The sequence below is a fragment of the Protopterus annectens genome, chromosome 6.part0 (genome assembly GCF_019279795.1).
Source record: "Protopterus annectens isolate FY-2018-M chromosome 6.part0, PAN1.0, whole genome shotgun sequence".
NCBI classification, from domain to species: Eukaryota; Metazoa; Chordata; order Ceratodontiformes; family Protopteridae; genus Protopterus; species Protopterus annectens.
The window spans coordinates 999022970-999046910 of NC_056737.1; positions in this window are offsets into that span (position 1 = coordinate 999022970).

Sequence of the window (23941 nt, forward strand, 5' to 3'; positions counted from 1 at the left end):
ACATGGTCCAAATGGATTGTCATAATGGTATTGCATGTGGTCTTATTTTTAATTTATAAATACTACAGATGCAGTAACCTTTTTCAGAGTGCAATCTTTAAAAGACTTTACTCTACCTTTTTTCCATAAAGCCTGCCAGCAACAAAGCAGAAGTAAGTATGGGTACTTGCTTTGTTCTGTACACACACTTGTTTAAAGCAGCCTAACCTGTTAACAAAAAAGATGCCTGTAATTTGGGAACCACAATGTAGAGCAGAACTGCTGTATATTTAGTGAGAACAGATTTCAGTCTGGTAGTATACGCCTTGAAAAGGCAACTTCTAATTGCTGGAATTCAGTGCACACTTTAGCTCGTTTGTAAAACGGACCTTTACCGTTCATTAGAGCATGCCATTTTTTTGGGGTGCTATGACCTTGTGAATCTGTGAGGTAGAGTATGCCTTTCACTGCATAACTACAGTAAGTGTTTTTGCAATGCTGCTCAGTAGATTTACTAGAACTTTAAGTACTTAGAAGTAAATTGGAATCGAGATGCATGAACATTTAAGGTCGTGCAGTTCCCTGGTTGAATCAGGTGTACGCTATTCTTATGCACCTGTGTCTGTGTTCTGTGTATGTTGTGCATGTCTCGTAAACTGGCAGTATGTGGCTTGCTTTAATCTCTGTAGCACCCATGATACAGATATTGGGAATAAGTGCACAGTATGCAGAGAGACTTGTAGGACTTTGTAGGTGGGGTTTGTACAAGGTAGTTTGGGTTTGTACAAGGTATGTGGGGTTTGTTTGAGTTGGGTGTGGAACAAGCAGGAGGATTGTTGTATGAAAATGGAGGACAGAGGAGTGGAGAAGAGGTTGAGGCCAGTTAATGTTTGGAGAGATGGATTTAACTGAAATTATGTTGAACTTGCTTCCATCTTGTGGGCCGTTAGCTGAAGACCTTTAAGCCTATTATTACCAGTGGCCCACTGGAGTCCAATTTCCACTATTGTTCAGTATCCAGTAAATCTTGCTGCTTTGAATCACTGGAATGGACTGTGTTTTCATTGATTTTAAACTTGTAAGGGAGGACACTTTGGGGGGGGGGGCAAGCCCACCATGGTCTCAAAACTTGTATACCATTTCTCGGATAGTTTTTGGGGAGTAGAACCTTAAATGGTGATTTACCTAATCCTGATTGGGGTTGGGAGGATGCACATAGGTGCTTGCTGAAACTGCATTTAGCTGAGTGGTGGAGCAGCTGTTTTGCTTCAAGCAAATAATTTTTGTTCTCCTCTCTTGCACTCCCTCTTTCTGACTTGCCCTTGCACTCTTGTGCACCCTTGCACTCTTGTTCTCACACTCTTGCCCAGTCGCTCGCTCTCCTGTATTATTCACACTAAATCCTTAACTTCTCTTGTGTGCTGTGGCTGCCATTTTTAAGGTGGAAGATTAACTGTAAACTGTATCTTACTAACTGGATTTTTAAAAATTAAAATGCAAATTTTACATGAAATGTATGAATGTTATAGTGGACAGTGTGGATGACAGGTTATAGTAGGAGGAGTCTTCCCTCCCCACTAGTGTTCCAAAACTGTACCCGATACTTGAGTGAGTTGTGTACCTAAAATACAAGGTAAATATTGGTTTTAGATTGGGCAGTCTGAAAAACAAGTTAATTGTTGGTTCTAGAAGACCGGGGACAGTAGGACATTATGAATTAACTGATTTTTTTCAATAGTACCACAGTTTGTCCCAGGTATTTTTGGTGTGCATCACATGAATGAAAATGGTTCTTTATTGTGTGAAGTAAACCGTACAAGTTGATGAAATGAATGAACGAAAACTGGTTTGAATCAGAGTAAGAAAGATTGTTTCACGTATTTATGAATGTTGTAAGTCTACATTTAACAAAATTGGTAGATGTTATGAAATACTCAACACCAGGTTTCCAGGATAGACTATTTCTCTACCTGTTTCATAACAAATGCTTGCATTACCATTCAGCATAAAGTATAGTTGTGTAAAAATCTTGCCATAAAGATGTCCTTCTGTTTGCTGTTGCTGTATTCATAACATGTGGAATTCCCTGCCAAGGGCAACCTGATGTCCAGCCAGTATACCAAAGCCTTTTAGTACTTAGTATGTGAGACACAGCACATATGTTCTGTGCACATCGGCCATAAAAGCAACGTCTGTAAGTACTATCCTCAAAACTGAATGCCCCAGAAGGAATGCCAGTCCAAGGAGAAAAGAGGTGAATCATGCATCCATAAGAAAAAGCAAAAACCAGGGGGTTAGGAGTGAGAGAATACTGCAACAGTGAAAAGGACATCTGTTATTTTCAACTGTTTTCTGCACTTCTGATTAAAACCATTATTTTTTAGGCGTAGTGAATTCAGTCCTTACCTCTCTTCTGATCTTTGTCTGTCTGTTCTGTGCATTTTACTTATTGCTATACTTGAACACTAGCATAGAGCTGAATACCTGTTTGTACTAGCGCACACTTTTGTCTTGGGAGGCCTAGCTGTTTCCTTGTGGGAGGGGATACAGGCTGGTCTGATCTGGCTAGAGATGATACATAGGACACTCTTTTGGATAATTTGGCTGGTTCCCGTTTCTCTGCTTTAGCCAGTGTTTAAACCAGTTTGTACTTGTTTGCTCAAAGCTGAAGTGAGTTAGGCCTTCTGCCCTTGCTTTGTTGTTTTATGCTATGAGACTACAAAAGACAAGTACTTATTTCCAACCATTTTCTGCACTTCTGATTAAAACAATATTTGCCGCATATCTGTTTAAACTGTGCAACTGTTTTTTAGGCTTGGTGAATTCAATCCTTGCCTCTGTTCTGATCTTGTATCCCAGCCACCCACCCACCCATCCAAGTGGTGTGTGTGTTAAAGCTTGGTGGCTTTTGCGTTGCCTGTCTCTAGTATAAATTTAATATCAGACACCCCCCCCAGTCCCATTACATCAGCTCATTCTACCGAGTACAATGAGATCAGTTGTGAAGTCCACCCTTTAGTTTCTTAACCTTGAACTTATTTTCTGTCTTCTCACTTTCCACTAAAAAATGTGCCTCTTCTTACTTCATTTTGTTGATTGTGCTTGAGTGTTAAACTGCATTTAGTTTGCTGCATTTGTCACTACTTGTCAGTAGCCTTGTACCTTATATATTTGCTGTTTTTACTGTTGTGATTGTGAGCTAATTTATCACAGTTGCACTATTTTAAAGCAATTTACTAACTGCAATTCATTACTGATTAACTGTATTTTTCATACTGAGTTCTATTTTTGTCTGTAAATGGTTAATCTGTGTTTTTTGTGAGTTTTACTGTATTAACCCTTAAATTGAGCAGGATAGTCTGATAACTGCAGCTGCACTGTTTTTAACCCTTTGTGATGTGTTCCAGCTACGAAATTTCCCTTAGTAGCACTTGTGTGATCACCTGGTAGTACTACTCCCTTTACCTTCTTGGCTCTCTTTGGCCGTGTGATCACCTGGTAGTACTACTCCCTTTACCTTCTTGGCTCTCTTTGGCCGTGTGATCACCTGGTAGTACTACTCCCTTTACCTTCTTGGCTCTCTTTGGCCGTGTGATCACCTGGTAGTACTACTCCCTTTACCTTCTTGGCTCTCTTTGGCCGTGTGATCACCTGGTAGTACTACTCCCTTTACCTTCTTGGCTCTCTTTGGCCGTGTGATCACCTGGTAGTACTACTCCCTTTACCTTCTTGGCTCTCTTTGGCCGTGTGATCACCTGGTAGTACTACTCCCTTTACCTTCTTGGCTCTCTTTGGCCGTGTGATCACCTGGTAGTACTACTCCCTTTACCTTCTTGGCTCTCTTTGGCCGTGTGATCACCTGGTAGTACTACTCCCTTTACCTTCTTGGCTCTCTTTGGCCGTGTGATCACCTGGTAGTACTACTCCCTTTACCTTCTTGGCTCTCTTTGGCGTGTGATCACCTGGTAGTACTACTCCCTTTACCTTCTTGGCTCTCTTTGGCCGTGTGATCACCTGGTAGTACTACTCCCTTTACCTTCTTGGCTCTCTTTGGCCATGTGATCACCTGGTAGTAGTACTCCCTTTACCTTCTTGGCTCTCTTTGGCCATGTGATCACCTGGTAGTAGTACTCCCTTTACCTTCTTGGCTCTCTTTGGCCGTGTGATCACCTGGTAGTACTACTCCCTTTACCTTCTTGGCTCTCTTTGGCCGTGTGATCACCTGGTAGTACTACTCCCTTTACCTTCTTGGCTCTCTTTGGCCGTGTGATCACCTGGTAGTACTACTCCCTTTACCTTCTTGGCTCTCTTTGGCCGTGTGATCACCTGGTAGTACTACTCCCTTTACCTTCTTGGCTCTCTTTGGCCGTGTGATCACCTGGTAGTACTACTCCCTTTACCTTCTTGGCTCTCTTTGGCCGTGTGATCACCTGGTAGTACTACTCCCTTTACCTTCCTAGCTCTCTTTGGCCGTGTGATCACCTGGTAGTACTACTCCCTTTACCTTCTTGGCTCTCTTTGGCCGTGTGATCACCTGGTAGTACTACTCCCTTTACCTTCTTGGCTCTCTTTGGCCGTGTGATCACCTGGTAGTACTACTCCCTTTACCTTCTTGGCTCTCTTTGGCGTGTGATCACCTGGTAGTACTACTCCCTTTACCTTCTTGGCTCTCTTTGGCCGTGTGATCACCTGGTAGTACTACTCCCTTTACCTTCTTGGCTCTCTTTGGCCGTGTGATCACCTGGTAGTACTACTCCCTTTACCTTCTTGGCTCTCTTTGGCAGGATCACCTGGTAGTACTACTCCCTTTACCTTCTTGGCTCTCTTTGGCCATGTGATCACCTGGTAGTACTACTCCCTTTACCTTCTTGGCTCTCTTTGGCCGTGTGGTCACCTGGTAGTACTACTCCCTTTACCTTCTTGGCTCTCTTTGGCCGTGTGATCACCTGGTAGTACTACTCCCTTTACCTTCTTGGCTCTCTTTGGCCATGTGATCACCTGGTAGTACTACTCCCTTTACCTTCTTGGCTCTCTTTGGCCGTGTGATCACCTGGTAGTACTACTCCCTTTACCTTCTTGGCTCTCTTTGGCCGTGTGATCACCTGGTAGTAGTACTCCCTTTACCTTCTTGGCTCTCTTTGGCCGTGTGATCACCTGGTAGTACTACTCCCTTTACCTTCTTGGCTCTCTTTGGCCTGTCTTCCCTCAGTTTGACCAATATGGATGGACAATTTCCTATGCTTTCTCCTGCCAGTCTGATTGATATGGGTATCCTGAGACAGTATAGTAACTGCCTCACATACATGGACAGCGGTACTACTACCTACTACCACCTAGGACCACCATTTCTGAGAGATGCGAGATGCAATTACATATTAACCTAGAGTCAATATGCTCATCCTTGCAAGCCAGTATATCTGGTGCTGAGAAGGTTGTCAACATACACACACACACCTCAAACACCACCCACACCTACACAATACGTACCCACATATATGGAGGTCCTCATCAAAAACATACCCAAACGAGAGAGATCTCGGAGACAAAAACACACACATGAACTCCACTGCCCCCCCCCCCATACACACCACACATAGTCCACACACCTGTCTCTCTCCGCCACTAAGGCCTAAACATAAACCCAACGTATTAGTCATAGGCGACTCCATTGTGAGATGCACGGATGTGCCCCTCACCAGGCTGGATAAGGAGAAAGTCACTGTTAGTTGATTGTCAGGTTCCAGAATCCGCTACATCACCTATGCACTCAAGTTTCTCAACAACGGGTGCTGTTATGATTCTGTCAGTCCATGTTAGCATGAATGATCTGAGACATACCCACCTGGACTATATGAAGAGAGACATGATCAAGCTCGCTCAACATATCCCTGTCCTAGGCAGGAATGTACCTAGCCTTAAGCGCAGTAGTCTACTGTCACCCGGAATGATGCCTCAATACAAACGGAACATGATTGACTTTAAAAATTGGCTTAGTTTCTGGTGTCATTCCAAAGGGATCAAGTACCTGACAGCCTAGGAAGATGTGATTGATGAACCACGATCCTTTGCCAGAGATGGCCTGTATCCGTCGCCCTTGAGCTTCAGGTTCCTGGCAAAGACTTACCTCTCCCATACTGCCTTTTTTTAGGCAATCCCGTGAGGTCAAAACTACCAACATGAAAATTTTATCAAAATGCAAATTAAGGGCCATGCTGCTAAATGCTAGGAGTCTAAACATGAAGCTGCACTCCTTAACAAACATTCTTAACCCTGGAAGAAGCTGACAGTTTTGCAGTCACAGAAACCTGGTTCAAGGTTGCAGAGAGCACCCCAGCCATACCAGGTTACTCATCCTATCATACATTCAGACCCCAAACTGTAGGCAGCAAAGCACAAGGAGGTGGAGTAGTAACTATTGACAGGATCCCTATTCAAATCATAGCTAGATACAGGCCCCCAACTTTGACTCAAGATGCCCACTCCACCTATCTGGACCTCTTCAAATCTATCAAGATTTAGCCCTTTACCCTGATTCTGGGTGACTTTTAACTATCCAGCCATAGAATGGAAGACCTACTTGTGCCAAAACACAAACGCCCAGAGATTCCTTTATTTCCTCAGTGCAAATGCCTTGGACCAGCTGGTGGACACCCCCACAAGAGGTGAAAATATCTTGGACTTGGTATTATCCAACATGAGTAACCACTGCAGCATCCCTACAGTGTCATCCTCCTTATTAAGAACAAAGAGGCCACTTTCGAAGTCACCATCTTCCTCGACCCCCTCTTCCCCCAGATGGGTCAAACAAAAGCTTCAAAGCTTATTACAACCTCCTGAGGGAAGGTATAAACAGCTTCACAGCCCCCCCTCTGTAGAAATGGGCACATATGTCCCAGTACTACACAAGCATTTATATAGCTGCATGGAATCAGGAATACCTGACAGGACAAAATCCTCCTCAAGGAAGAGTAAACCTGTCTGGTGGACTTCTGCAATAAATAAACTCTATAATAAAAGGAAAAAAATTGCCGTCCAGGGCCAAGAAGGAACAGGTGCCTACTTGGAAGCAATCTCTCCTTAGCCTGAGCAAGCAAATAAGAGCACTTGTGAAATCCTCAAAAGAAAACTTCAAGTCCAAAAGAAAACTTCAAGTCCAAACTGGCCACATCTACTACTAAAGACGATCACAAGGCTTTCTTCGCATATGTCCGCAGTTTCAAGTGAAGCATCCAGATCTGCTCAAAGCTGCTGGTCAAGGACACCACATACACAAATGCCATGGATATAGCCAACCTGCTGGCAGACAGGTTCAGTGAAAACTTAACCCCTCTATCCCCCAATCAGAAAATCAGAACTTCAGCACCTGCCCCCACCACTTATCTCTTGGGAACAAGTCATTACTGCCCTCTCGGTCAAAAAATGCAAGCTCCACGGGACCCAGCCCCACCACTTATCTCTTGGGAACAAGTCATTACTGCCCTCTCAGTCAAAAAATGCAGGCTCCACAGGACTCAATAACATCCCAGGCTGTATCCTACATGAACTCAGAGGAATCTGCAGTACCATTAGGCACCCTAGGCACCCTATTCAACCAAAACCTAAGTAAGGGCTTCTTCCCAACCAAGTGGAGGACAGCCACTGTCATCACTTTGCACAAAGGTTTGGCATCCACCACTCCAAGAAATTTAGACCCATCAGCCTAACTAGCCTGATCTACAAGGCCATGGAGCGGATTATCATGTCCTTTATTAATAAGGGCATTGGGGTAGAGTGTTTGGAAGTTACCACACAGTTTGGTTTTATCAAGGGAAGGTCATGCCTGTTAAATCTGGCTGACTTTGAGAAAGTCACCAACACCATAGACGAGGGGAAAACCGTGCACCTTGACCTGACCAAAGCCTTCAGTACTGTTCCCCACTAGGGTATAATGGGTAAACTTTAAACTAGGCATCAATCCGTATGACAAAATGGGTAGCAAACTGGCTCACTGATAGCTTCCCTTACTTTGACTAAGTGAATTCTACCTCAAGCAGTCAACCTGTAACAAGCTGTGTAACCTAGGGATCAGTCTTGGTCTTTGTTGTTTGGATATACCTTTCTGAGGTGCAGGCCAAAACCAGTTGGCTATGGCTGACCAAGTCTGCAGATTGCAAGCTGGGTGCTGTCATCAATTCCCCTACTGATGTGGACATCCCCCAATGAATTACCACATATGTGGCAGTACACTAAACATTGAAAGTGTGATGAGAGACTTGGGGACACAGGTGGACAGTGGTCTCACCTTCGATAACCACATTGCCACAACAGCCAGGAAATCTTTCTATGTGACACACCTCATCACTAAGGGTTTTTCATCCAGAAAAAAGGAGGTCATTGTCCACTGTATTCATCCCTCATTAGACCCATTATAGAGTATAACGCCCCGTTTGGTATGTACCTCACAAGACATCTGCGACAGCTGGAAAGGCCGCAGAAATGCCTCACTAAAAGAATCGCAGGCCTAAAGCAGATGCCATATGCTGACAGTCTAAACTCCAGCTATACTATGTGGCATATCATCTACTCTGAGGCGATCTGTGCTTAACATACAAGGCCATGTCAAACCCTGAGCTGTTGGACATGCTCCACTTAAAGAAATCCCAATCCCTCAGAGCCACATGCTCTAGGAATCTAAACCTTGTTATCACAATGAACAAAAAATGCTGGAGGGAAAGGTTCCTGTCCCAGAGACTCCCCATACTCTGGAATAGACTGCCCATACATGTCAAGCAGAGCGTGTCCTTGGCCTTCTTCAAAAAGGAACCTTGGTTGGATGGGAGATAGGAAATTCACCCCAGGGATCATGTCAGTCGCCCTGCTAGACAGAGGTCCAGGGTAGTAAATATTGTGGGAAGAAATATCCAGGGAATTGTTATGGCTAGGCTTGTATAGGTCTTGGGGCCGATGGCCTAATACCAACCTATGAACCTAAGAGTGTCTTGCACAAACAAATGACTGGTGCTAGAAACATGACCACAAACTGAATGCCAAAACTGAATGCCAAAAAATGCATCATCCCCTTTGGAGAGAGTGATGTTCCCACAAATTATCACATTAACAACAAGGTCCTAAGCACGCAATCAGTCATGAGAGACTTGGGGCACTCAGGTTAATGGCAAACTGACTTGACCACCATATTGCCTCCGTTGTATGGAAAGCTTTCTACATGGCCCACCTCATTAGTAAGGGTATCTCATCCAGGGACAATGTGGTCATAACATCGCTGTATTCTTCCCTTGTAAGACCCATTATTGAGTACACTGTACCTCACAAAGCACATGCAGCAGCTGGAGAGACCACAGAGGTTCCTCACCAAAAGAATCTAGGGCCTCAAACATCTACCCTACACATATAGGCTAAAGGCCCTGTCCCTCTACTGTCTCCTCTAGACCCCTTAGAGGTGACCTCTTGTCTGACATGCAAAGCAATCTCAGACACCGCCTTGGGGACTGCTGCATGTCCACAAGTCATGGTCCACTTGAGTAACCCACATGTGTGACCTCAACCTGGTCTGTGACATCAATAGGACTTGGTGGGACAGATTTTGTCCCAGAGACTCCCCTTTCTGTGGAATAGACTCCTGCTTGACTTCAAGCAGAGTACCTCATTAACCCTTTTTAAGTGCAACCTGGATGACTGGATGAGAAACAGAAAATACACCCATTGGATTCCACCTGTGTCCCTGCCAGGGGCATTGTGTGCTGACTTGTCTGAACATGGGATAAATTCTTGGCTAGGCTTGTAACTGCATCAGGGCCTCAGGGCCAATAGCTTAGTAACTTCATATGGTAAGATTTTACAGAATTATATTGTTTTTCTATTGTACTGTTTCAGTGTTTGTAACATGAAAGACAGTACCAAAGCTTATGAGGAAAATTGGATGGTGAAAGTGACAAAAGTTCTGTAGAAAGCCATGGAGAATGGCTCTAGCAAAAGTAGGTATAGCTCTGGTGATTCCATCCAACTTGTGTTTTTGGTGAAGGTATGTACAGAAGTCCAGGTAACTGCTTCAAGAATGGTATTAGTGTCCAAATCATTGAAAAAGGCACCAGAAGAAGCCACAGACCTAGTAGAATTGAGGGGAGGATGAGAAACATAGCAAAAGGAAATAGCCTTAGAAATCCAAGAAGAAATGTTCTGCTTGGAAACAAGCAACCCCAAAGTCCTAGGATGAAAAGAAACAAAACGCTGATCAAATTTCTTCATAGCCTTGGTTTTATCCAAATAAAACTGAGTAGTCTGTGCACATCTAAGGTATGCAGTACCTTCTCACTAGGTGATTGTGGAGAAGGGAAAAAGGTGGGCAAATGAATGGATTAATTGACAACTCATTCACAACCTTGAGCATAAAAGAAGGGTTAGTATGCAAGGACTTCATGTCCTTATGGAAAACCAGAAAAGGAGGAGAAGCCATAAGAGCTTGCAGCTCAGACACCCATCTAGCTGCAGTCAGTGCTAACAGAGTCTACCAAGGGCAGTGCTGCAAAGAAGCTGTAGCTGCAGGCTCAAAAGGAGCCAGTCAATTTTTCCAAAACAAAATTAAGATCCCAAGGAGGAGGAACAGGCTTACTTGGAGGTCTGATATGTAGGACATCTTTGAGGAATTGTTTAGCCTCAAGCCTAGAAGCTAAAAAGAGATTAAAGGCAGACCAGCAGAAATAGCTGACAAGTGGGCCTTGACAAAGGGGGTAGGCCCACCCAGCATTGAGCATCTTGCACAGTTAAGAGAACCAATGGAAAATCCAGTCAATGAATTCAAGTTTATATGAAAGACACCAGACAGAAAACCTCTTCCATTTATATAAGTAGTATTGGGTTTTCTGGCCTCCTGCAGAAACCTAAGCACATCCTCAAAAAAAAAAAAAAAAAAGTGTCTGATAGTATTTTGATTCCTATCACAAATATTCAGTTGCAAAGTCAACAGGTGGGGATGGATGCAAGATCCTTTATCTTTTGGGAGAAGGTCCATCCTGTGAGGTAACTTGTGGTTATTGCCCTTGGCTACTGCAGAAGAGGTGGGAACCAATGTTGTTTAGGCCAAAAGTGAGTCGGCAGCAAGAATTTTGGTTTTGTTCTGCTGAATCTTGAACAGGACTTTTTGGAGTGAGAGGAAGGGAGGTGTGCATAAACATCTCCTTCCAAGAAAAAGATAGGAGTCCACCTTCCTAACCAGAAGACCTGGGACTGTGGCACAAAATAGAGGAAGTTGCCTGTTCAGAGAGGAAGCAAATAGATTACTTGAGGAGTAACTCACTGGTGGACAGTGTCTAAGCAAACGCATTCTGTGAAGCATCCATTCATGGGATTGAGTCAAGGGACCTGCTCATAGTGCCTGCGACATGGTTCTGACTGGAGATGATGTACAGTGCTTTAACTCATTAAATCCGAGTGATGCCTCCAGGTGCATATGGAGTTACCTCCTACTGACGCCTCTAGGTGTCAAATATTGCTTGTTCATATTTGCATTAATAACTCCAAAACCATGCTACATACAAGGTATCAGAAGATTTTATCTTGAAGCATACATGATGGAAAGCACAATTGTATTGATATTTAACCTCTGTCAATGAGTATTTGTTAGAACTGTAAGAACTTCATTTTTTTTAAAGGCTCAAGCCACACCCACTGGGAGTTAAAGGCAAACACTCAGAAGAGCTGTACTGGAGGGAATTAATTGAGTCATCTGATACTGATCTGAGCTGTACTGGAGGGAATTAGTTGAGTCATCTGATACTGATCTGCAAGTTCCCAAGCCATGAGAGCTAGCCTGCAAAGAAGGTAAGATTTTATCCCTCCTGTTTACATACAAGAGAACTGTAGTATTGTCGGTAAACTATTTGAGAGGACCTGGATGGAAAAGAGGATGAAAAGTCCGAAGGGCCAGCAGAAGACCACCATACCCCCCTGTACCTTTGTGGAGTCAAAGGCTGCTCCCCAACCTACATCTGAAGCATCTCTGAACAGCTTTTGAAAGGGAAGAAGATGATGGAGTGGGAGACCTGGGTTAAGGACCACCTGCTGAATCCACCAATGGAGTTCCTTCAGACAAGGAAGAAGGGGAACCAAAGCATCTAGGTAATATGCATGCTGCATCCAGACTGTTTTCAGGTTTCACTGTTTTTTCTTCGTGGAAGTTTGGCTAATGGTAACACTGGAATGGTGGATGTTGTGTATCCCAGAAGTCTTTAGGAACTCCCTAGTTGTGTCATTGGAGAAGACTTTTGAAGAAAGAAATGAGTGACTGAGCCTTTGGAGGGGGAAGAGAAGCCAGCATAATGTTTATCCAAGTATTGCACCTGTGGAAAACCTGATCCTGAGAAGGGGGGTGACATTGTGAAGTTTATGGTGAACCCCAGACTTTGCAGAAGGGAGATAGTGAAAGTGTAGGTTCTGCAACAAGATCTGTGGAGATGCCTGAAGCAGAAGGTCAACTAAGGAAGGGAAAACCTGCATGCCTTGAAGCCTGATAAAAGCAAGTGCTAGGCATTTGAATACCCTTTTGAACAGTAGAAAAGCCAAAAGGCAAAGCAGAGAACTGAAAATGTAAGGAAGAAACACCAAAATGTAAAAAATTCCTGTAAAGGGGGTGAATGTCAATGTGAAGGTAAGCATCATTGATATCCAGTAATGTCCAAAAAGCCTGAGGAGGAATGAGAGGAAATAAGGTCTGAAGGGACAGCATGTAGAAAGAAGGAGCCTTCAAGAAGGTGCTGAGGTAAGAGTGGTCCAGAATTGGTCTCCAGGGGCCATCATATTTCTGGGCATTAGAAACATCCTGGAATAAAACCCCTCTTCCTCTGTGGGTGATTGGAACCTCCTGGATTGTTCCTTGATTCAAAAAGTCCTGAAGGACCTCTGGGAATAATTGCACTTGTTCCTGGGGTGGTTGAGGAATGCCCATGAAGGGATGAAGATTTTTCCAGACCATGAAATTCACTTTTTGGATAGTGAAAGAACCCAAGTGACTGATGTGTCCTGAGTGATGTTTCCCCATACAGGAATAGGGCTGTGCCGAGAGTAATACTCTCAAACCATCTGGCTTGTCAAGAAAAGGCTGCTGCTGGGTAGGTGCAGACTGAAGTCCTAGATGGAGGAGGCCACCTTCCACCCTTTTTAGACTTGGGTGGTGGAGTGAGAGCATGTTGCACAAACGTCTTGGATGGGTAATTTCTGTGAAACTTTGGTACAGGTGAAACAAAACTGTGTTTCAGATCCTGGAGCTCCTTACCTTTCTCCTGCAGAGACTTAAGTCAGCCACAGCATATCCAGACAGAGATGAGTTATCCAAAGGAGCATCGAGTAACTTATCTGGCAGCGGTTGAAGTCTCAACCGTAAGTACCTTCTCAACGCAGCCTGATGCAGCGGCCATAGAAGATGCTTCTGCTACATTATAACTGCACTTAACTGACTGCCTTGCAACATGAGACGAAGCTCCTAGTAAGGACAAGGCATTAGTCTTCCCTTCTGAATCAGGAAGATCAGAATGGCTTGCATGTCTGGTCAAACGGGTCTGGTAATTTTAGAACACAGAAGGCTAAGGTGGCAGAAGTGTAAATCTTTTTACCTAGCCTTTCCAAAGTCCTGCTGTACTTAGCAGAAAGGAGAAGTTTAGTAGATGGCAGGAATCTAGGTTTGTCCAAAGCCACAGACACCACAGCAGGATCAGCTGATGGACATCTGAAGACTTGCTATCCTCCTGGCACTTTGTAAAAGCGGTCAGGCTTCTTAGGGGCTAGGGGCTGTGACTCTACTGGGATGCTAGGGGCTGTGACTCTACTGGAATGCTGAATTGAAAGCAACTAATAATGCAGGCAAAACTGGAAGAGCAGCAAAAGGAGAAGGAGACTCCATTTGCAGTAGGTCATAGTATCTCTTTGCACATCACTAACCCGGGAATGATTCCATTTTGAAAAACTCCCTCATTTTGGAAATATTTTCTGCAAACGTAAGCTCTTCTCTGGGAGTCAGTCCTATTGGACTTCTTCTGGAGACGCATACTGCAGAGAAGTAATCTGGGTGAATGGGCTAACTCGCCATACAAATCCTGTTCCCTAATTCTCTTTTTTGTGGTGAATATGTCAAAGGTGGAGTTGGGACAGACACCAGAAAGAGGGCTTAAGGACCATAAGGGAGGTGGTGATGGGCATTCCTCCCATAATATAGTTCCCTATACAAATTCTACTCCACATTTTGCCAATGCTGAAATTTTCATTTCCTTCATAAAATGAATTACTTTTTTTTTTTTTTTTTTCCATGGTCCTCTATATATTCCTGGATAACAACATACCCTTGCTTGAGCAAATCCTTGCCTGGATACCAACAATATCAAGAATGAAACCATTATCTTAAGCAATGCAAATTTTACATCAGCTGCCTAGACATCTATCCCAACATTCCATCTTCAAACATTAGTCTGTTTAATTTTTAGCCAGCTTATCACTTCTCCAACCAGACCTAATAGGAACAACACCTGTGTCTCCATTTTAGGTTGGATTTTGGTCAACAACCCCAATAAAATATCTTCTGCCAGTACCCTTCAGTGACCACCTCCATTGCACTACCCTTCATTCCAAAAGCCACGTCTATATAAACTAATAAGGAACTTCACAAAATTCAACCTATGGTGCTTCATAAATACTTAGATTAACTGGCACATGCTAAAAACTCCCCTGCTACATACACTAAATATCGTCAAAAGCAGATCAAAGCAAACCATGTCCCGTGGCTGTCAAAGACCACTAAAGAACTTATGGAAATCGGACAAAATCTGTAAACAATGACTAGCAAATAAAAACCCTCCAGACCTACTGAAATACTTCAAAACCAGGCAAAAAGACTGATCAGCAAAGACAAAAAAACACTACTACCTAAAATTTTAGAACCACCATAACTTAAATCCAAAAAAATTCTGGACTTCTATTACATCACTACTACATTCAGGCACAAAGAGCAACGCAAGTCCATATCTGGACAGAACATCTCAAAGAAACAGCCATTCTCTTTAACTCCCATTTTATCGATGTTATAGCTCACATCACCGCTTCTTTTCCCTGAGCCCATAGCAGCACAAACCCTGCAACTCCATCCATACTATCCTCTTGCTCCTCTTCCACCTCGACCCCCCCCCCCATTCTTTCCACAACTCCTCCACTCCTCTACACCCATGTCCTCTTTTCTAAGCCCATTCCAGTTACCACAGTAAAAAGATTACATCTCAAGCTCAAGCCTTGCTCCAACACTTCTGATTACCTACCTACACAATTCCTAAACTAGCAGCTGAATCTGTTGCCTACCCTATTGCCATACTTCTAAACAGATCTATCCAAGAATCTTGTGTCCCTAAGGTCTGGAAAAAAAAGCATTTATTTTCCCTCTTCATAAAGTTGGCAACAATTCTGATTCTCAAATTTCAGATCAATAGCCATTCTCTCTCCTGTCTTAAGGTCTGGAAAAAAAAGCATTTATTTTCCCTCTTCATAAAGTTGGCAACAATTCTGATTTCTGAAATTTCAGATCAATAGCCATTCTCTCTCCTGTCTTAAAAGATCTTGGAAAATGTATACACACAAACTTTCTACTTCACAATCAAATCCTATCCTCCACACAGCGTGGATTTAGGCCAAGTCATAGTACCACAACTGCCCTTGTATCCTTTATTGACACTAACAGAGCCTGAGACCGGTAAAATTGTACTCCCAATTTGTAGAACTCTAATGTTGGCTTTCCCCCTCCTCACTTAACTGGTTCTCAAGGTACCTAGCAGATAAGGACTTTTGAGATTTAACAGCTGGTTGACTATCTCCATATCTTATCACCTCTACTGGTGTCCCCAAGGCTCCATACTAGGACCTCTCCTATTCAACATTTTCATTAATTCTAATTCTTCATTAGAACAAGGATCACTTAATCAAAACACACATGACTCCACTATTATATGCTCCTCCAACTCTGTTTCAGATCTACACCAAATAACTCCCTTGGCCTTTACTTCTACTGAGACCTGGATGCATAAAAATAATCTTTCACTCAACCCAAACAAAACCAGGCTCGTGCTTTTCACCCCAAAGAAGACAACCCCCTTAAAGCACAATTCTCTACTTTCTCGGAATAACAGCAATCAAGGTTGTTACCTGCACACAACTTTTAGGTGTAATTGCAGACTAACACCTTGAAGTTTGGCTTACATGTATATCATAGTATCAGCAAAACTCGCCAAAAGCTAGGAATCTTCCTATAGGCATAAATAATTTCCTTAGCTCCTCCAATAAACAGGCTCTAGCTTCCACTTACCTATTACCATCTCTTGTATTAGGTCCTCCCTAAAAGCTAAACTCGGCACTTATCACCAAATTTGCAACTAACACCAAACGCTGTACCCATCACTGTACAGCACTTCACTCTCTCTCAACTAGCTTGAGCTACCTCACTACCTCTCCTACATGCAGCTAACAATGGCACCCAAAATAATCTTTAACCATCAGACTGTCCTGCTCTTAACACGATTCATTTCTTACCACCCAAGAAGGCCTCTGAAATCCAAAAATCGGCACTTTTTACTGGTACAAAAAAACAAACCTGCTAGCTGGCCAGCTTCTATGTTCTTGTTCAGTAGCCAAAGCATGGCACGTCCTACCATTAGCTATTATAACTGATCAAAATCCTTATAATTAGAAAATCAGTAGTTTTTTAGGGAGGTTTTTAATCTGGAATTGCACCTGCACCTTGTCTCCTTCTCTCAAAACCTAACTACCACTACCTTTGCTGACACTGTTCTAAGTGTACTATGTATTAATGCAAAATATTCGCCCTGCTAGTTCTGTCAGAAGTATCTATGTAAAGACTCTGTTTTTGTTGATCCTTTTGCATTTTTCAGTTTGCTAGTATATCAGTAATGCAACCGATTGTTTAAATATGTTACCTTTACTGTATGTAGTTTTGTAATTGTACTCTTCATAGGTATTCACTCTATATGTATACATTTCTTATTTGTGGAGCTTTTCTCCCTGGGCCTCCATAGAAAATGGGCTCATAATGTCCCAGTGGACTTTGGTAAAACTCTGCCATTCACATTGTGGATCTTTGGCTGAAGTGGAATACTTTGCCTTGTTTCTATTTAAGGTGTACATCCACTTTATGGAAGAGCCTGACATTGGCCCACAATCCACAATAGTAGTTGGAACTTCCTCCCTAGCTAATATTTGAGGGTTCCCCCTAGGACCTTCTGAAATAGTCTCTGTCCCCCTGGGCGTCCGAAGTGGCTGTCTGCAGAGCCTCCAAAGACGTGCCTGCCATTAGCTCCATAGTGACCTCTGAACCAGTTCCAGCCAAGGAATTCAAAGCAAGGACCGGACGGATCTCCGAGCCTTTAAAGGCCTTGAGAGAGATGTCTGATTTAGGAGGTGTGACCAAAGAGAAAGAGCTAGGCTGTTTGGCCTTTCTCTTCACTGGTATCTCCACAGAAGACCCAGATGTACCCTTCATAGCACCTTTTGCTAAGCATTTAAGATTCTGGTTTTCAATATAAATTTCTAGGGAGGAAAGTTTTAGGCATGAAAACCTGGCAAATAGAACAAGTATTTTTCTTTGTACACACCCCCCCACCACCACCATCTGGACTTGCACTAATACTGCTGGTGCCAGTTGTGGATCCTAAGGGTGTCCTGGGGGCACGGATGTCCGTGCTTCTGTCCTGTGGGGATTGTTTGCAACACCCATTCCCTACTCCTCCCACGCTCATCAGTCTCATTCAGGGGCAACTTTATTGAACCATGTCTAACCTATAGGAATGTCCTTCAAACAGGGACGGACATGCCCCTCTGCCACTCCAGTTGCTCGGGCCGATAATTGAACCTGGGTTGGACCATAGTCGAGGCTTTATCCCTCTACACCACTGGGGCAGCTCTACAATATCCATTTTGATGCCAACTTAAGATGATGATGGGTAATGAAAAACATGTGGATTGTGTGTCTGTGTCTATACGGTCACTAGTAAGCAAAGACATAATAGTGGGTCTTTCAGCACGCCAACTCGTCTGTTTCTCTAATTTCCATTTTGTCCAGTACTAGAGCTTAGTGGAGCTGGAGCTGATCAAGCACTCGATGGGCACGAAGCAGAGGAGGTAAGCCTAAACAGAGTACCAACAAATCACAGGAAACTCCTGCCAAATCTTCCCAGCCCCTGCACCTACAAACAGTTTGGTTTCCTCCCACATCCCAAACATATTCTTTAAGTGCACTAGTGTTCATCCAAAGTGATGGTTAAAATCTGCACAAGGATGTACAGAATCCACCCTGGTGTGTATCCATAATGTGGATTTTTCCATACTTCTGTAAGTTCTGTATCCTGCGGTTGTTCATTTTTTTAGCCAAAGTCTCCCACTGAACCCATAGCCCAGTTTCATGGAAAACCTAGAAGGGTTTAATTCACCACAAAGAATAAATGCCAGTAGAACAGTTTTCATCAACTTTAGGATGTACATAGGTTATCATATAGGTAAGTTAGACACGCAGTGCCTTAAAATGCATGCATTTGCTGCAATTTTAACACCGGTTTTTAGATTAAAGGTGAGCTTGTACTCTGAAGGTATATCTGGAATTCACTTGTGCTTTTTATGGACATGGAATCCTAGACTGTTGTTCTGTAAGTCCCATTTTTGAAATTGGAGAAAATGAAGAATTGAGGCACTGGAAGCGTATAGGTTAGGGGGTTGGAGTATCTGTTGAGGTGGTTAGATGAAGCAGGTGTAAAATCTGTCTGGGAAGGTCAAAGGGAACTGGTTATCAGCTTTTCAGTTAAGGTTTGCCAGTCAATCTTTTGTAAAGTGGCATACTCCTGGTTTCACAAGGCACTCCCAGGGCAAATTTTACAAATCTTGCTATTAGAAGCACAGTTGATTTTACTGATTATATTGAGGTTACAATTAAGGTGGATACAACTGGTAAATGGGAGCAAAGGTTCATAGGTTGGTACTAGGCTATCTGCCCTACGGCACATACAAGCCTAGCCATAACAATTCCCTGGCTGTTTCTTCCCACAATATTTACTTCCCTGGATCCCTGTCTAGCAGGGTGACTGACATAATGCCTGGGGTGAATTTTTTCTATCTCCCATCCAATCATCAAGGTTCCTTTTGAAGAGAGCCAAAGAGGCGCTCTGCTTGATGTGTATTGGCAGTCTATTCCAGAGTCTGGGGAGTCTCTGGATCAGGAACCTATCCCTTTAGCATGTTTTGTTCATTGTAATGACAAGGTTTAGATCCCTGGACCGCATGGCCCTGAAGGATTGAGATTTCTTTGTGTAGCATGTCCAACAGTTCTGGGTTTGATAATGGCCTTGTATGTTGAGCAGAGATCGCCTCTGAGTAGACTATATGTGACAGAGTATAGCTGGAGTATTTTTAGACTATCAGCATAGGGCATCTGCATTAGGCCTGTGATTCTTTTAGTGAGGTATTTCTGCTGCCTTTCCAGTTGTTGCAGATGACTTGAGAGGTACATACTAAACTGGGTATTGTATTCTATAATGGGTCTAATGAGGGATGAGTACAGTGGGACAATGACCTCCTTTTTTCTGGATGAAAAGCCCTTAGTGATGAGGTGTGATACACAGAAGGATTTCCTGACTGTTGTGGCAATGTGGTTATCAAAAGTGAGACCACCTTTCCAAAGGGAAAACTGATGGCAATTCTTTATAAGTGGTAGTGAGGGAACCTTTAAAATTACTTGGAAGACCCAAGTTTGAATGCCTTTGTCACTGCTGTATGATTTTGCCTGACTAAGTCCAGACTCAATATCTGCTGCTGAACAAGGTAGCACATTCAATTGTGATACTAAAGGAATCAAAGGCAGTGGGGTCTGCTCCCACACCAAATGCTTGGATTTATTTAATGCTTACTCTGTAGTGCAGCATGTGTGTATGGGGGGAGTGCTGCACTTCTGAGGTGCCTTCTTTTGGATGATGTTAATTTGAGGTCCCATCTGCCTGAGTTTGTGGTGGTGACTTGGATGGATCTGAGACTCCCATAGCACGCCTCAAAACAACAGTTGGGAGATAATTTTATCAAGGGTAAAAACTTATTTACAGACCTTAAACATTTTGCATTTATACAAATGATGCTACACTTTCAAATCCAACAATCTTTTGTGTAAAACTGTTCGATTTTCTTTAACACATTATTTACTTGAAATTGCTTATTGTTTAATCATTCATAACAATTGTCTTTCCAGAAAAGTCATATTCTTTCATCGTCTTGTGTTTCATCTACCCCTTACAAAACCATATTTTCATCTATATTCTTATTTTGAAATCCTTGTAATTTTGTATATTCTGGAAATGCATGCAGTGTTTTCTACAACGTCATGTCCTTCTCTTCTACACATCATCTTTGGTTTATTTCCACATCACCTTTACAAGAATCCTAGCTGAAGACGGTCTTGATAAGAAACAATGCATAGATGGGAAGATGCTGTTAAAATGCCTGCCTTTCTTCTAGTCCTTTTGAGCATCTGATTGTCTTCCATAATTCTTACATAATCTTTTTTTTTAATCCAGTCTTTCTATACATATTTTTCAATACAAAATGTATTTAGAGCTTTCTCATTTTCTCCTGACAGCTTTACTTTGTTTTCCTTGAATAATATCATCCCCACCCCTCAAAAATCTTCTACCTTATCTTTCTTAGGTTCAGATACCATTAGTGCATTATCCACTGCTGCACTATAACTACTTTATTTCCTGGCAGTTCTCACCCTACCTAATTTTAATACTCAAAATGATGCTTTGATCTCATTAAGTATTCAAGTTCTAGGGTCGTTTTTGCAAGCTGTAGAGGTACTATGCATTGTAAATTCGACACCATGAGTATGTTCTCTACAAATTTACCAAAGGTTGAGATGCCCACTCTGCAAGGGTGGCAACACCACAGACCTTGGGAATCACAGACCCTTGGGAATCACAGACCCTTCAGCTTAATTAGCCTAGTCTATAAAGACATGGAGCACCATGTAACAATCTTGGTAAGGTTTGACTTTAAGGGTATATTCTGTCCGGTATAGAATCTTCATTATTTTATTTTATTTTAGTTATTTTTTTTATTTTATTTATTTAAGAGGGTAATGCAAGCTGTGAACCGTGGTCACTTTATTCTTACAACATACATATTCCTTGAAAGGAATTTGATATCTACCAAATGCCAGTGTTATCAACAAGCTAGATGCACTATAAACTGATCTGTATGTAGTTAAACTGATAGCTCATTGGCTGAGGGACAGAGTGCATACTGTGGAGGTAGCGGTGCATACTGTGGAGGTAGCGGGTGCATCCTCGGGAGTGCATACTGTGGAGGCAGCGGGTGCATCCTCGGGAGTGCATACTGTGGAGGTTAGCAGGTGCATCCTCGGGAGTGCATGGGAGGTTAGCGGGGTGCATCCTTGGGAGTGCATACTGTGGAGGTTAGCGGGGTGCATCCTCGGGAGTGCATACTGTGGAGGTTAGCGGGGTGCATCCTCGGGAGTGCATACTGTGGAGGTTAGTGGGGTGCATCCTCGGGAGTGCATACTGTGGAGGTTAGCTGGGTGCATCCTTGGGAGTGTATACTGCGGAGGTAGCGGGTGCATCCTCTGTATGAAAATTAAGCTGTGGAATGTACCACAGGAATCCATGCTGGGAATGTCTGTTCAGAATATTCTACTTTCTCCTCCAATGAAAAACTGGGAACTCTATTTAATGAAGTTTGCAAATGCTTGTAAACTGGGTGTTGTACTTAAATCCCTTTCTGATATGCAGAAGCTACACAGTGAATTTACACATGTATGTAGCTGGTGCTCTGAAAATGGGCCAAAACTAAATGGTAAAAATTATTATAATGTTGTATTTGGCAAACTCAATATTTTGTAGCATAGCAAACGCACACCACTCCAAAGTGACAATGATGCAGGAGACCTTGAAACACTGGTAGAGAACTCCCTAGCTATTGATTATCATATTGCAACAGCTCAGGAAATAATCTTCTGTCCAGCACAAATGAATGGGATATTTTTGCAAGATTCATGTATTCGTTACTCCTATATATTCTGCACTGATCAGACCCATCATCAAATGCAGTGCACCCTTTGGGGTGTACATTACTTAACATAACGAGCTGTTGTAGAGACCCCAAAGGTTCCTGACAAAAATAAATAAATAAATAATGGGCCTAAAGGAGCCGAATTACCAAGAGAGGCTGGAGGATTTGTCTCTGTATTCAGTGCCCTATAAACTTTTGGGGGGTAATGTGTGCCTTGTCATCCCGGCAATTGGGGATCTGGAAGTCTTAAGCGTTTTAGTACACTAAACACCGAAAGTGTGATAAGAGACTTAGGGACACAGATGGACAGTGGTCTCATCTTCGATAACCACATCGCCACAACAGTCAGGAATTCCTTCTATGTGGCACACCTCATCACTAAGGGCTTTTCATCCAGAAAAAGAGGTCATTGTCCCACTGTACTCATCCCTCATTAGACCCATTATAGAATACAATGCCCCGTTTGGTATGTACCTCTCAAGACGTCTACAACAACTGGAAAGGCCGCAGAAATACCTCACTAAAAGAATCACAGGCCTAAAGCAGATGCCCTATGCTGACCACCTTAAAAAACTTCACCTATACTCTGTCCCATATCGTCTACTCTGAGGCAATCTCTGCTTAACATACAAGGCCATGTCAAACCCAGAGCTGTTGGACATGCTCCACTTAAAGAAATCCCAATCCCTCAGAGCCACATGCTCCAGGGATCTAAACCTTATCACAATAAACAAAACATGCTGGAGGGATAGGTTCCTGACCTAGAGACTCCCCAGACTCTGGAATAGATTGCCCATACATGCCAAGCAGAGTGCCTCTTTGGCCCTCTTCAAAAGGAACCTTGACAATTGGATGGGAGAAAGGAAATTCACCCCGGGGATCACATCAGTCGCCCTGCTAGACAGGGGTCCAGTGAAGTAAATAGTGTGGGAAGAAATAGCCAGGGAATTGTTATAGCTAGGCTTGTATAGGCCCAAGGGCTGATAGCCTAGTACCAACCTATGAACCTTACTTCTCCACAAACTGAACAATCCGTTCAATACTAGAACTAGTGATCGGAACTTGCTTCATCAAATAAATCAGAGAGACGGAGAGAGAGATGTCGCACACTGATTTCTCTCTTTCTAGAAGAAACTTCTCCAGATAAAGCAATTTGACACGCACTTCCTTTAAAAAGGACTGTTGGATGGGTTGCTCATTGAAGAAAAGGTAAGTTGTAAAAGTGGGTCCTACCAAATCTTCAACTGGGCCATGTGGCCATTTTCTTAAACATTCTAAGCTTATGTAAAAGACTTTTTTTTTTTTTTCTCTCCATAAGTGCACTATAAGCTAAAACCTCATCTGAAGGTTCATCTGTACTGAACATTTTGATTAACACTACCTTGTAGAGTACTCTTTTATGTTAATACTCAGTTTCAGTAATTTTATGTGACAAAACATCATATCTGCTTTTACCTCTTTCCTTTGTCCATAATGGAAACTCGTATTTCTGCCATATAGTATAACACACGCACAACTCCCTAGCCTACACAGTGTAGGGTAGATTAAACATTTTCAATTCTGTAATTTTTATTATTCCATTTCTGAACCATAAAAATGAAATAATTGTTCTTACTAGTTTAACGCCTTTACTTTTCTAGGTCATTAGTAACGCCTTTGCTTTTCTAGGTCATCAGTAACTCCATCTATATGCTAAATGTATATAAGATATACAAGTGATTTGAACGATTAAGGGAGACAGATTTAGGCATCTGTTCTGGTCAAGTTTCTGTAAGTTTGTATGAACATCACCTGAGATCTTCTGTGAAAACAGGCCATATCAAGTAGGCCTGACCCATTCAGCATAAGAAAACGAGCA